The sequence below is a fragment of the Thalassophryne amazonica genome, chromosome 2 (assembly GCF_902500255.1).
Source record: "Thalassophryne amazonica chromosome 2, fThaAma1.1, whole genome shotgun sequence".
NCBI lineage: Eukaryota > Metazoa > Chordata > Actinopteri > Batrachoidiformes > Batrachoididae > Thalassophryne > Thalassophryne amazonica.
Genome location: NC_047104.1, coordinates 131,008,783 through 131,021,864, shown reverse-complemented (window position 1 = coordinate 131,021,864; position 13,082 = coordinate 131,008,783). Strand labels below are relative to the sequence as shown.

General features: G+C 40.8%; 1 long non-coding RNA gene across 1 annotated transcript in view; it reads right to left on the bottom strand.

Moving 5' to 3' along the window:
- LOC117530457 overlaps positions 1-13,082 on the bottom strand; it is a 22,804-nt gene extending 9,722 nt beyond the window's left edge. The window contains exons 1-2 of the long non-coding RNA XR_004566368.1: positions 13,071-13,082; positions 12,597-12,606 (exon numbers count right to left, since the gene is read on the bottom strand). This is a non-coding gene — a long non-coding RNA (uncharacterized LOC117530457). The remainder of the gene's footprint in view (positions 1-12,596; positions 12,607-13,070) is intronic.

Sequence of the window (13,082 nt, the reverse complement as noted above, 5' to 3'; positions counted from 1 at the left end):
CAGTGCAACACATCTCCTTCGCATAGAGTTGATCAGGTTGTCAGTTGTGGCCTGTGGAATGTTGGTCCACTCCTCTTCAATGGCTGTGCGAAGTTGCTGGATATTGGCAGGAACTGGTACACGTTGTCATATACGCCGGTCCAGAGCATCCCAAACATGCTCATTGGGTGACATGTCCGGTGAGTATGCCGGCCATGCAAGAACTGGGACATTTTCAGCTTCCAAGAATTGTGTACAGATCCTTGCAACATGGGGCCGTGCATTATCCTGCTGCAACATGAGGTGATGTTCTTGGATGTATGGCACAACAATGGGCCTCAGGATCTCGTCACGGTATCTCTGTGCATTCAAAATGCCATCAATAAAATGCACCTGTGTTCTTCGTCCATAACAGATGCCTGCCCATACCATAACCCCACCTCCACCATGGGCCACTCGATCCACAACACTGACATCAGAAAACCGCTCACCCACACGACGCCACACACACTGTCTGCCATCTGCCCTGGACAGTGTGAACCGGGATTCATCCGTGAAGAGAACACCTCTCCAACGTACCAAACGCCAGCGAATGTGAGCATTTGCCCACTCAAGTTGGTTACAACGAAGAACTGGAGTCAGGTCGAGACCCCAATGAGGACGACGAGCATGCAGATGAGCTTCCCTGAGACGGTTTCTGACAGTTTGTGCAGAAATTCTTTGGTTCTGCAAACCGATTGTTTCAGCAGCTGTCCGAGTGGCTGGTCTCAGACGATCTTGGAGGTGAACATGCTGGATGTGGAGGTCCTGGGCTGGTGTGGTTACACATGGTCTGCAGTTGTGAGGCTGGTTGGATGTACTGCCAAATTCTCTGAAACGCCTTTGGAGACGGCTTATGGTAGAGAAATGAACATTCAATACACAAGCAACAGCTCTGGTTGACATTCCTGCTGTCAGCATGCCAATTACACGCTCCCTCAAATCTTGCGACATCTGTGGCATTGTGCTGTGTGATAAAACTGCACATTTCAGAGTGGCCTTTTATTGTGGGCAGTCTAAGGCACACCCGTGCACTAATCATGGTGTCTAATCAGCATCTTGGTATGGCACACCTGTGAGGTGGGATGGATTATCTCAGCAAAGGAGAAGTGCTCACTATCACAGATTTAGACTGGTTTGTGAACAATATTTGAGGGAAATGGTGATATTGTGTATGTGGAAAAAGTTTTAGATCTTTGAGTTCATCTCATACAAAATGGGAGCAAAACCAAAAGTGTTGTTTATATTTTTGTTGAGTGTGTATATGTATGTATGTATATATATATATATGTATGTATGTATGTATATATATATATATATGTATGTATGTGTATATGTATGCACCGTACATAAGCTTGGGACTCCGGCAAGGGTGGTCGCATTCCTCCCCTCTCCTTTATGTTCTCTTTTTCTGCGCTGACCTTCAAAGTCCCAGTTTGACTGTGAATTCTTCAGATTAAGATTTGGATTAACCATGGAATTGATCAGCTGGTCTCTCAACGCTATTGACACCATTTTTTCGACAAGGAAATAAGGGATGGGGGACCCTGCGTGCCCTAATGGAACCTACCCAGCGGGTTGTTCTCTCGATGCCTGAGAGAAATGGAGCTTGGCTCCACGCTCTTTGGAAGACGTTGAGGATTTATTTCTATTCGCTTTTATGGTGGGAGGTTTGGCGCTGATTGGTTTATGCGCTGCCCTGACCTACATTAATATTAGCAAGACGGCTGCTTCCAGAATCTTGTCCCCCACATCTACCCGTCATGATTAATGAGTTGGACAATGCTGTGTAATCTCAGACTGCGTTAACTCTTGAAGTCAAACGCAAAATGGAGACCATCTTGGAGCATATCGCTGCATTGCAAAGGAATGTGTTATTGAGGATCGGAGAATATTCTTCATAATTTTGGACTCTAGATGGTCAGAGGTGCAGTAAATGGAATTCTGTATCTCTCCGCCTAACATCAACATGGCAGCCTTATCGGCTCCTAAAGGTCAAATGCCCTGCTCTTCCCCAGAAGGATCTGTGTCCTTGGTGACGGAATTCGGCTCCCCCTTCTCATCTGTCTAACCCCCCCAGCCTACTGTTGCCTATCAACCTCAGACGACGCGCACACACGGACAGAAACTGACATAAACTTAACTCATCTGCACATGACAAGTCTCCCTCCCTCCATCCCTATCAACCCCCCCCTGTGTCTCTCCACTCCCCTCACCATGGCTTCTTCCCTGCCACCTTGAAGTCAGCGTGGTTTTTACTGCTACAGCCTTCAACTCCCCAAGCTTGGCGGTGCGGTCCCCTCCTGCTGCAGCCTTGACCCACTTTACCTCAATTCGGATGATGGACTGCTTCAGGTTTAGTGCACATAAACAATGTCAAATGTATATGTGTTGTCTTTAATTCTGATGTGTGCCATTATTAAGGTCAACTAGTAATAATTGTGTATTAATTGCTGTATTTTGTCTGAGGTAATTGGAGTGTAAACGTAATTTCATTGTTGTTGCACTTGTGGTAATGACAATGACAATAAATCTCATTTCTCATCTCATAAAGTCAGTGATTCCTAACATTTCGAAAGAACGATAACCCCAACGTACATCATGCTGCCTTCACTCTGATTGGCAGTCACCATGTCTCATCGCTCAGCATTTGCATAAAACAGACTTCCCGTCTGTTTTGTCCTTGGAAGCAGGTGGAAACTGGGGCACCTGGAGAGAACCCTCGTGAACAGGGAGAAACTACAACCTCCACACAGAAAGGCCCATGTGGAAAGTGATCTCAAGACCTTGCTGTGAGGCAACAGTGCTAACCACTAAGTCACCGTGCTCTACACCTTTAATGATCCTCTTATTTCTTTTTATTTTCATGTTTGTTTGTTTTTTTTTCTTTATGTATGTTTGCAACCCTGTTTCTTCTTCTGCTGTCGGTGCTGGACAGGACGCTCTTGTAATCTTCTTCTTTCGGCTGCTCCTGTTAGGGGCGCCACAGCAGATCAATCTTTTCCATCTCACCCTGTCCTCTGTAACTTCCTGGCACACCGACCACCTGCATGTCTTCCCTCAGCACATCCTTAAAACTCCTCTTTTGCCTCCCTCACAACAAATCTCCCTCCAGACAATCTCAATCTCGCCTCTCTCACTTTGTCTCCAAACCGTCCCACCTGAGTTGTCCATCTGATATATTCATTCCTAATCCTGTCCATTCTCATCACTCCCAAAGAGAATTTCAACATCTTCAGCTCTGTCTCCTGTCTTTTTCTTGGTGCCACCGTCTCTAAGCCATACAACATAGCTGGTTTCACTACTGTCTTGTGGACTTTCCCCTTCACTCTTGCTGATATTCTCTTGGCAGAATGTTCTTGTATTATAGATTTTTAACTAAACAAGATTTTTTCCAGGTAATGTAAAATGTACAGATTTTCTTCTGATACTGTTCCACAGTATGGTGGATGGGGCAATACCGCGATAATTCATACCAACACTTGAAGTGAAGGTCACACCCAGTGCACATGTCACAATTTGGACTTGGGCAGCAATGGAACACCAAAATGTAAGGCCCTTTTTTGTTGTTTATAAATTAATAAAATATCAAATGACAAGGATCTATTTTAATTAAATAGGTAAAAAAATGCACACCAAGATCCTCCGCTGAGGTGCACATGCAGAAATACTAACTCAAATATAAAGAAAAAGCGTAGCACACTCAAAATTTTGATGTCTAGCCGCTGTTTTATTTCATAATAATTACGTTTCGGCCAAAAGGCCTTCGTCAGATAGCAGCTTCCATTGGACCAAGAGTAGCTCTATTTTAGCCATTATATAAAACAAATAATGAATGTTTTTACATTCTTTCAATGGAACAAATACTTAATTCGGTGAAAGCTGGAACAAATCATTAAACTCCGCTTCGCTTTGTTGAATGGTATGTTCCAGCTTTCACCTCATGAAGTATTCGTACCATTGAACTCATAAATATTCATTATTTGTATATTATTGCACTCATTTAATAATAAGTGCTCATGAAGTCTGATTATTAACATGACACATTGTAAGACACACACATGCACACACATGCGTACAGACAGGACATAAAACATAATCATATGATGAATGTAGGCATGAAGCATTCAGGGAACATGTGCATTTAAAAAAAAAATATGTACAAACAACCTAATGATATCTTTGTCCATTTAAATTCTAACGTTAAATGCATTTACAAGCATAGCAGCAGAGGTCAGTTTTAAGTAACTGCTCATCCGCTACCTCCCACCAGTTGTCCTTGAAGGATCACTCTGCTCTTCCTCACCGTTGTGGGTTTAGCGTGCATACATCTGTCTTCTGCAAGTTCCCCGTAGCACACAGCAACCCATCAAAGATACCGAATGGAAGTCTCAGAGTCAAGCTGTACAACGGAACAATTAACCTATATATATATATATATATTTATTTATTTTTTTTTTTTTCTTATATATTTTTCTTTTACCCATCATGAGATGTTTCTTGTGACATCTTGGTAATGAGACACCTTTTGATAGGCCATCATTTGGAACTGAACCAGCTGACATTAATTTGCACTGACAAGGGGCAGGACTGCTTCCTATTTACTGATAGATTTCAGTTGGTGTCTTGACTTTCCATGACTTTTTGCACCTCCCTTTCTTCAGGTGTTCAATGCTTTTTCCCCTGTGTCATTACACATAATTTATAGACATCTATGGTTTAAGTTCTTTGTATGTGTGGATTACTTGGGTTGCAGTCCATAGGAGAGACACCCATGTCCTCAGTTTAATTTTGGATAAAGTTAAGATTTTGATAAACTTTTCTCAGTGTCTTGTTCACTCCCATTAGAATTACTTTTGGTTTCCGCTGTATTACACAGTCTCTATCACACAGAAAGGAAAATATACAACCCCTGGCAAAAATTATGGAATCACCGGCCTCGGAGGATGTTCATTCAGTTTAATTTTGTAGAAAAAAGCAGATCACAGACATGACACAAAACTAAAGTCATTTCAAATGGCAACTTTCTGGCTTTAAGAAACACTATAAGAAATCAGGAAAATAAATTGTGGCAGTCAGTAACTGTTACTTTTTTAGACCAAGCAGAGGGAAAAAAAATATGGAATCACTGAATTCTGAGGAAAAAATTATGGAATCATGGAAAACAAAAGAACGCTCCAACACATCACTAGTACTTTGTTGCACCACCTCTGGCTTTTATAACAGCTTGCAATCTCTGAGGCATGGACTTAATGAGTGACAAACAGTACTCTTCATCAATCTGGCTCCAACTTTCTCTGATTGCTGTTGCCAGATCAGCTTTGCAGGTTGAAGCCTTGTCATGGACCATTTTCTTCAACTTCCACCAAAGATTTTTAATTGGATTAAGATCCGGACTATTTGCAGGCCATGACATTAACCCTATGTGTCTTTTTGCAAGGAATGTTTTCACAGTTTTTGCTCTATGGCAAGATGCATTATCATCTTGAAAAATGATTTCATCATCCCCAAACATCCTTTCAATTGATGGGATAAGAAAAGTGTCCAAAATATCAACGTAAACTTGTGCATTTATTGATGCTGTAATGACAGCCATCTCCCCAGTGCCTTTACCTGACATGCAGCCCCATATCATCAATGACTGTGGAAATTTACATGTTCTCTTCAGGCAGTCATCTTTATAAATCTCATTGTAAGGGCACCAAACAAAAGTTCCAGCATCATCACCTTGCCCAATGCACATTCGAGATTCATCACTGAATATGACTTTCATCCAGTCATCCACAGTCCACGATTGTTAAAGTAGAGGGGAGCTGCGATGAGGATCTGCCGAATGCATTTAACTGTTTCTAGTCTAGGTTTGAGAACTATGAGGTTGCAGATAAACTCCCCCTTGAGAGCACTTCCTCTGCTACTGACGATGGTATAATCATTAGCGAGGATAGTGTGAAAAGACTTCTGGAGAAGGTTAATGTAAGGAAGTCTTGTGGTCCAGATGGAATTTGTGGACGTACACTGAGGTCTTGTGGTGAGCAACTCAGTAGTGTCCTCCTCTATATCTTTCAGAGGTCACTTAGCTGCGGCCGAGTGCCAGATTTATGGAAATCATCACTTATAATTCCTGTCCAGAAAAAGTCATTTCCTAAACAGTTTAATGATTTTAGACCTGTGGCACTTACATCACTGTGTAGGAAGGTCTTTGAGAAAATTATGAAGAATATGATAATGTCAAATATGAAAGGGAATATTGATCCACTTCAATTTGCATATCAGGCGGGTAAAGGAGTAGAAGATGCTAAGCTTTTTATTCTCAACTGTCTTTACAGTCATTTGGAAAAGCCTCGAGCTCATGCTCGGCTTTTATTAGCTGATTTCTCTTCAGCTTTTAACTTGATGCAGCCTTGCCTTTTAATTAAGAGGTTAAGGTGTGATTTTAAATTGCCTCACCAGATGGTTGAATGGTTGGCGGACTTTTTAACGAATAGGAGACAGAGAGTTTTGGTAAATGGACGCGTTTCAGACTCCTTAGTTTTGTCCGCAGGCTCACCACAGGGCTGTGTTCTTTCCCCCTTGCTTTTCATCTTATATACAGATGAATGCAGAAGTGTCAGGCAACGCAGCTCTTTAGTTAAGTTCTCTGATGATACTGCTTTGCTGTCCCTTCTTCAGGGAGAGGAGTCAGGACATGGGGAGGCCCTTGCTGATTTTGTTTCATGGTGCGATACAAATCACTTGGAGTTAAATGTATCTAAAACGAAGGAGCTTATAATTGATTTTAGACGTAACAAAGGGTTTACTATAGACAGCATTATTTATGGGAAAGCTGTAGAAAAAGTTCCTGCATATAAATATCTGGGCACTTTTTTTGATGAGAAGTTGAGACTCGACGTAAATACGGCAGACATTGTGAAGCGAGGGCAACAGAGAGTGTACCTCCTTCGCAAATTGAAGTCCTTCTCTGTCAGTTCTGTTATTATGGGTCGTTTTTATCAGTCCTTTATTGAAAGTCTTTTATGTTTTTCTTTCATCTGCTGGTTTCCTAGCCTGGCACTGAAAGATAAAAGTAGCTTGCATAGTATCACAAAGACATGTTCAAAGATCATTGGAGTGGAAACCAGCTAGTTTTTGTGAACAGCAAATGGTGAGGAAGGCAAATGTATTTTGTCTTCTCCCGGACATGTGCTGGCAGGTGAATTTTCTTTGTTGCCTTCGGGCCTTCGTTATGTTTCACCTGTCTGCAGGACGAATCGGTTGTTAAAATCTTTTATTCCTTCTGCTATCCGTCTTTTAAATTCCTTGTAAGGTGTGGATGTATGGGTATGTGGATGTAGTATGTTGCACATTTTATGTGGATGTAGTATGGTTTTTTTTATAATTTTTTTTGTGATGTGCCGGTATGCAGGCTGCTGAAATTAATTGCCCCTGGTGGGATGAATAAAGTTGTCTAAGTCTAAGATTGCTTTTCCTTAGCCCATTGTAACCTTGTTTTTTTCTGTTTAGGTGTTAATGATGGCTTTTGTTTAGCTTTAGAAATAACACACTGAATTGATTTCTTATTCACTAAGTATCTTACTACAACCCCTGGCAATAATTATGGAATCACCGGCCTCGGAGGATGTTCATTCAGTTGTTTAATTTTGTAGAAAAGAAGCAGATCACAGACATGACACAAAACTAAAGTCATTTCAAATGGCAACTTTCTGGCTTTAAAAAATACTATAAGAAATCATGAAAAATAATTGTGGCAGTCAGTAACGGTTACTTTTTGAGACCAAGCAGAGGGGAAAAAATATGGACTCACTCAATTCTGAGGAATAAATTATGGAATCACCCTGTAAATTTTCATCCCCAAAACTAACACCTGCATCAAATCAGATCTGCTCGTTAGTCTGCATCTAAAAAGGAGTGATCACACCTTGGAGAGCTGTTGCACCAAGTGGACTGACATGAATCACGGCTCCAACACGAGAGATGTCAATTGAAACAAAGGAGAGGATTATCAAACTCTTAAAAGAGGGTAAATTATCACGCAATGTTGCAAAAGATGTTGGTTGTTCAGTCAGCTGTCTAAACTCTGGACCAAATACAAACAACATGGGAAGGTTGTTAAAGGCAAACATACTGGTAGACCAAGGAAGACATCAAAGCGTCAAGACAGAAAACTTAAAGCAATATGTCTCAAAAATCGAAAATGCACAACACAACAAATGAGGAATGAATGGGAGGAAACTGGAGTCAACGTCTGTGACCGAACTGTAAGAAACCGCCTAAAGGAAATGGGATTTACATACAGAAAAGCTAAACGAAAGCCATCATTAACACCTAAACAGAAAAAAACAAGGTTACAATGGGCTAAGGAAAAGCAATCATGGACTGTGGATGACTGGATGAAAGTCATATTCAGTGATGAATCTCGAATCTGCATTGGGCAAGGTGATGATGCTGGAACTTTTGTTTGGTGCCGTTCCAATGAGATTTATAAAGATGACTGCCTGAAGAGAACATGTAAATTTCCACAGTCATTGATGATATGGGGCTGCATGTCAGGTAAAGGCACTGGGGAGATGGCTGTCATTACATCATCAATAAATGCACAAGTTTACGTTGATATTTTTGACACTTTTCTTATCCCACCAATTGAAAGGATGTTTGGGGATGATGAAATCATTTTTCCAGATGACAATGCATCTTGCCACAGAGCAAAAACTGTGAAAACATTCCTTGCAAAAAGACACATAGGGTCAATGTCATGGCCTGCAAATAGTCCGGATCTTAATCCAATTGAAAATCTTTGGTGGAAGTTGAAGAAAATGGTCCATGACAAGGCTCCAACCTGCAAAGCTGATCTGGCAACAGCAGTCAGAGAAAGTTGGAGCCAGATTGATGAAGAGTACTGTTTGTCACTCATTAAGTCCATGCCTCAGAGACTGCAAGCTGTTATAAAAGCCAGAGGTGGTGCAACAAAATACTAGTGATGTGTTGGAGCATTCTTTTGTTTTTCATGATTCCATAATTTTTTCCTCAGAATTGAGTGATTCCATATTTTTTTCCCTCTGCTTGGTCTAAAAAAGTAACCGTTACTGACTGCCACAATTTATTTTTTTTTCCTGATTTCTTATAGTGTTTCTTAAAGCCAGAAAGTTGCCATTTGAAATGACTTTAGTTTTGTGTCATGTCTGTGATCTGCTTTTTTTCTACAAAATTAAACAACTGAATGAACATCCTCCGAGGGCGGTGATTCCATAATTTTTGCCAGGGGTTGTAGTCACTGTATCAGCGAATCAAAATTGAAAAATTAATTGATTAAAAAAAAAAAAAAAGGAAACAGAAGACATCTCCAAAAAGAACTGTGGCTTATATGTGTTAACACTTAGCAGCACAACATTTTAATCAGGCAGTAAAAATACATTGGTCTTCTTTCTCGTCTTCTTCCAGGGTCTTCTTCAGGAGGGGAACTTATGTGTATCACTTTATTAAGAGTGCTGTAACATTTGATAGGGGAAAGATACCCCTAATTTGGTCTCAGGCAGTGGTGATGCATTTTAAAAAACAAATGTCTTATACAGAGGACCAGTACAGGTACTGCTACAGTCAAGTCAATTTGAATGTAATAATATAAACGGTACCAGCCCAACCATCTGCCAAAATATTCTACCAACTCAATCAACTATTAGATTGATACCAAATTCATAGCCAATCCCTCAGCACGTTTTTAGTCCTGTCAGGGATCTGGTTACAGGGCCGTCAGATACAATATTGTTTGGAAGTAATTTACAACTCTTAATCGTACAAAATATTCCATTTTTTCTTACTAAAATATATGAGCCATCCATGAAATGGCTAAGAATTATTCATATAGTCCAGTCACAATGTCTCTGGTCAGATAATACATCTTTGCACATTGAAATAAACATAACTGATTCCATCCACCTGTTTGCAATTTAGAACCACCAATTTGGATTCATCAGGCACTCCCCTAACTACTGAACTGGGATATATTCCAACTATTGTATGTGAAATACTAACAGGCCTCCTTGTTACTCTATAATCCCTAAAATACTGAATTAAGTCCCTTCCCATAATATTAATAGAGCAATAAAGAAATGATGGTGGATATTCCATGCCAGTCTTCTGGAAGGGTATATATCTTAATGTATGTCCCCCTCAGTACCAATTTGATTAGCACAAACCTTCACTATCTTGGTGGTATAATCCACCTGAAATTCCATCCACTATTTTGGTGTCCCAGGATAAGTGCTAACAAGGTCCTAAGCATCCCCAATAATTTTAAAATTATACTATGAGTCTCATAAGTTATTTTAGCTATTGTAAAATTTGGATCTCCATCGGTGAAGTCTGCATAAAATGAATGTAAATATGTAAATAGCTATTCTACACTCCCCCTTTTAGCCACACAGATACTGTGTGGCTAACGACATCAAGTACTTACCAAGGGACCGTCCACACCAAGTCACAGAAGCCAACGCCCATGGCAACAGTGGAGTTTGCATGGTCGCACCCCAGAAATAAGTACAACAAAAATGTACACTAAAAAACAACCGTGAAACACAGGCATGTCCCCAGGTACTACAACACCGATGTTCAGGGTGTACAACAGAAATGCATTCACTTCGCCATAGGCACCATAGGCAGACCAATACACCTTGTCGATGTCCACACAAGCAAGAATAAACACAACAGCTGTCCAACCATGACAGCGAGCAGTCAGTCATGTTGTCCACCCTAAAAGAGTAAAATACAAACAAATGTATAGTTAAGAAGAACAGCTCACTGGTAACAATGCCCTCCGGTAGTCGCCCTGAAAAAAGAATGCAGAATAAAAGATGTCCACCACTTACATCACACCTGAAAATATATGGTTCATAAAGTATCACATATACCCAAATTGCCACGGTACGTCATATTTTTCATCTCTTTCCAGTCTAGTGTATTTCTTTTCGAATATAAGTCACCTCAACACAATCCAAGCTAATATCTGTGTCAGGCAGGCTAAAACAAGTCAAATACAAAATAAATCTGAAATCTTAAAACTGATTCATACATTTCTACAAAATACTCACGTTTTAGAGTTCTCATGGGATTCACATTCAATTTACAGAATATGTAAAAATCATGTGCATATTGTAAAGCACTAAAGCAGCCCAGTTATTGTAGTATAAAATCCTAGCACATCCCAGGAAGTCCACCCACAAAAAATGTGCATCTGTCACTATATCTCAAACCCACTAAACTAACAAAAATCCATTAAAACCAAAACGCATATCATGTCTTGGTGGTCTACATCATACATGGCAACCCCTTTGAGGGTCCATGTTGTGTGGGCCGCCTGAAGAGGAGGTACTGCTGGCCCACCACCACCAGATGGCGCCCTGCCTGGAGTGCGGGCTTCAGGCACGAGAGGGCGCTGCCGCCACGGACACAGCCAGGGGTGACAGCTGTCACCCATCAACGCTTCATCATGCTACTCCATAAAACCCGGACGTCATCTCCACCTCGTTACCGAGATATCTTCGACCTGTGAAGGTAACTTTCTCAGCTGTTGTTTTTGTCTTTTCAGACAGTGTTTGCTTCTGTGTCGTTTGCAGTCAGTTCTGTGAGTACTCGCAGCTGGAAGCTGAGTTTGTGATACGTGGAGAGCTGACGTCTTCGCTCTCCACGCCAAACTATTGATAAGTACTAACTACTACTGCACGTACCAGTTTTCTGGATTTGAGGTGGAGGTGGAATCTCCACATTTGTTGTTACTGGGTGTTCACACACCCACATCTGATTTGTCTCTGCTCCTCGTCAGCAGTACCAGATCCGACATTCGGAGACGGTGGCCACCTGGGGACTCGGGACTTGGCGGCTCCAGTATTCTCCGGGTTCGGTGGTGGAGGAAATCGTGTGGTTCCAGTTCTTCTCAGGACAGACGTCTTCTATCCTCGAGCCTGCCCACACGTCACCTTTGTGATTGACTGTTTGCAAAATTTTACATTCCTCTGTATTGTGGTTGTGCTCATTCACGACAGTAAAGTGTTCATATTCGACTCTTTCATTGTCCGTTCATTTGCGCCCCCTGTTGTGGGTCCGTGTCACTACACTTTCCCAGCAGTCCACCTGTATAACCAAGTGAGAAAATCCATAAAATCAACACAAAATCCTTATAACCTCCAAATCGCACTAAAATCAGTTTTATTACACTATACACAACCGGATAGCGGTATCTCATAAATGGGTTTTTATCCACATATCATGAGTTGCCTCAATGACATTAAAGTCAGGATCATTAGTATTTCCCCCACAGTTGAATTTCAAACAATAGAGATCTAGTATTCATGACAGAAATAAGAACTGTGTCATTAATGGAAAGACAATAAAATAATGAAAAATAAATCAAATATAATGAACAAAATAAAACTCAGAACTTCATCATGTGTATCGAAAATCGCCTGTGAGGTGTTTTGAGATGACCTTTATTATGATTTGGCGCATTATAAGCTGACTAAATTGAACATTTTGTGGAGTCTTAGAGTAAATAAATATGAACTCGATCACTGGATCCTTAAACTTTGGACATAATAAACTCTACATGGTGGATCCTTGATCTCTGGACATAAATAGGAATAAATAAAACCTGTAGTTTTTGTCCAAAGCATTTCCTTTCAGACATTATTAACATGAATGTCTTTCCATACATCTGACCTGAGCTCAGTCGGCTGTGCTGCACATCAGGATGTAATTCATAATGAATACAGCAAGTCTTATTTAGGGACATTAAAAATTTTTAGTCAATTGTAGTTTCTTGTCTGCAATATAACGGTTTAAAGAGGCACCATTTTATTTAAAGTGGCGATTCATTTTTAAGTTATTAATTCTGACCGGACCCTGTCTCAGCCAGAGAGCCGCGCAGCGTTTCGAGCTGTGTAAACGGAATGGAGGATGATTCTCGTTTCTTAACTGCAACAAGACAAGAGTCCCAGTTAGTGACTTTAATCCACACAAAAGTGACTCACTATTTTAATGGCTTTGAGAAGGGTTAAAGAGCGGACTTGCCGTTTTTG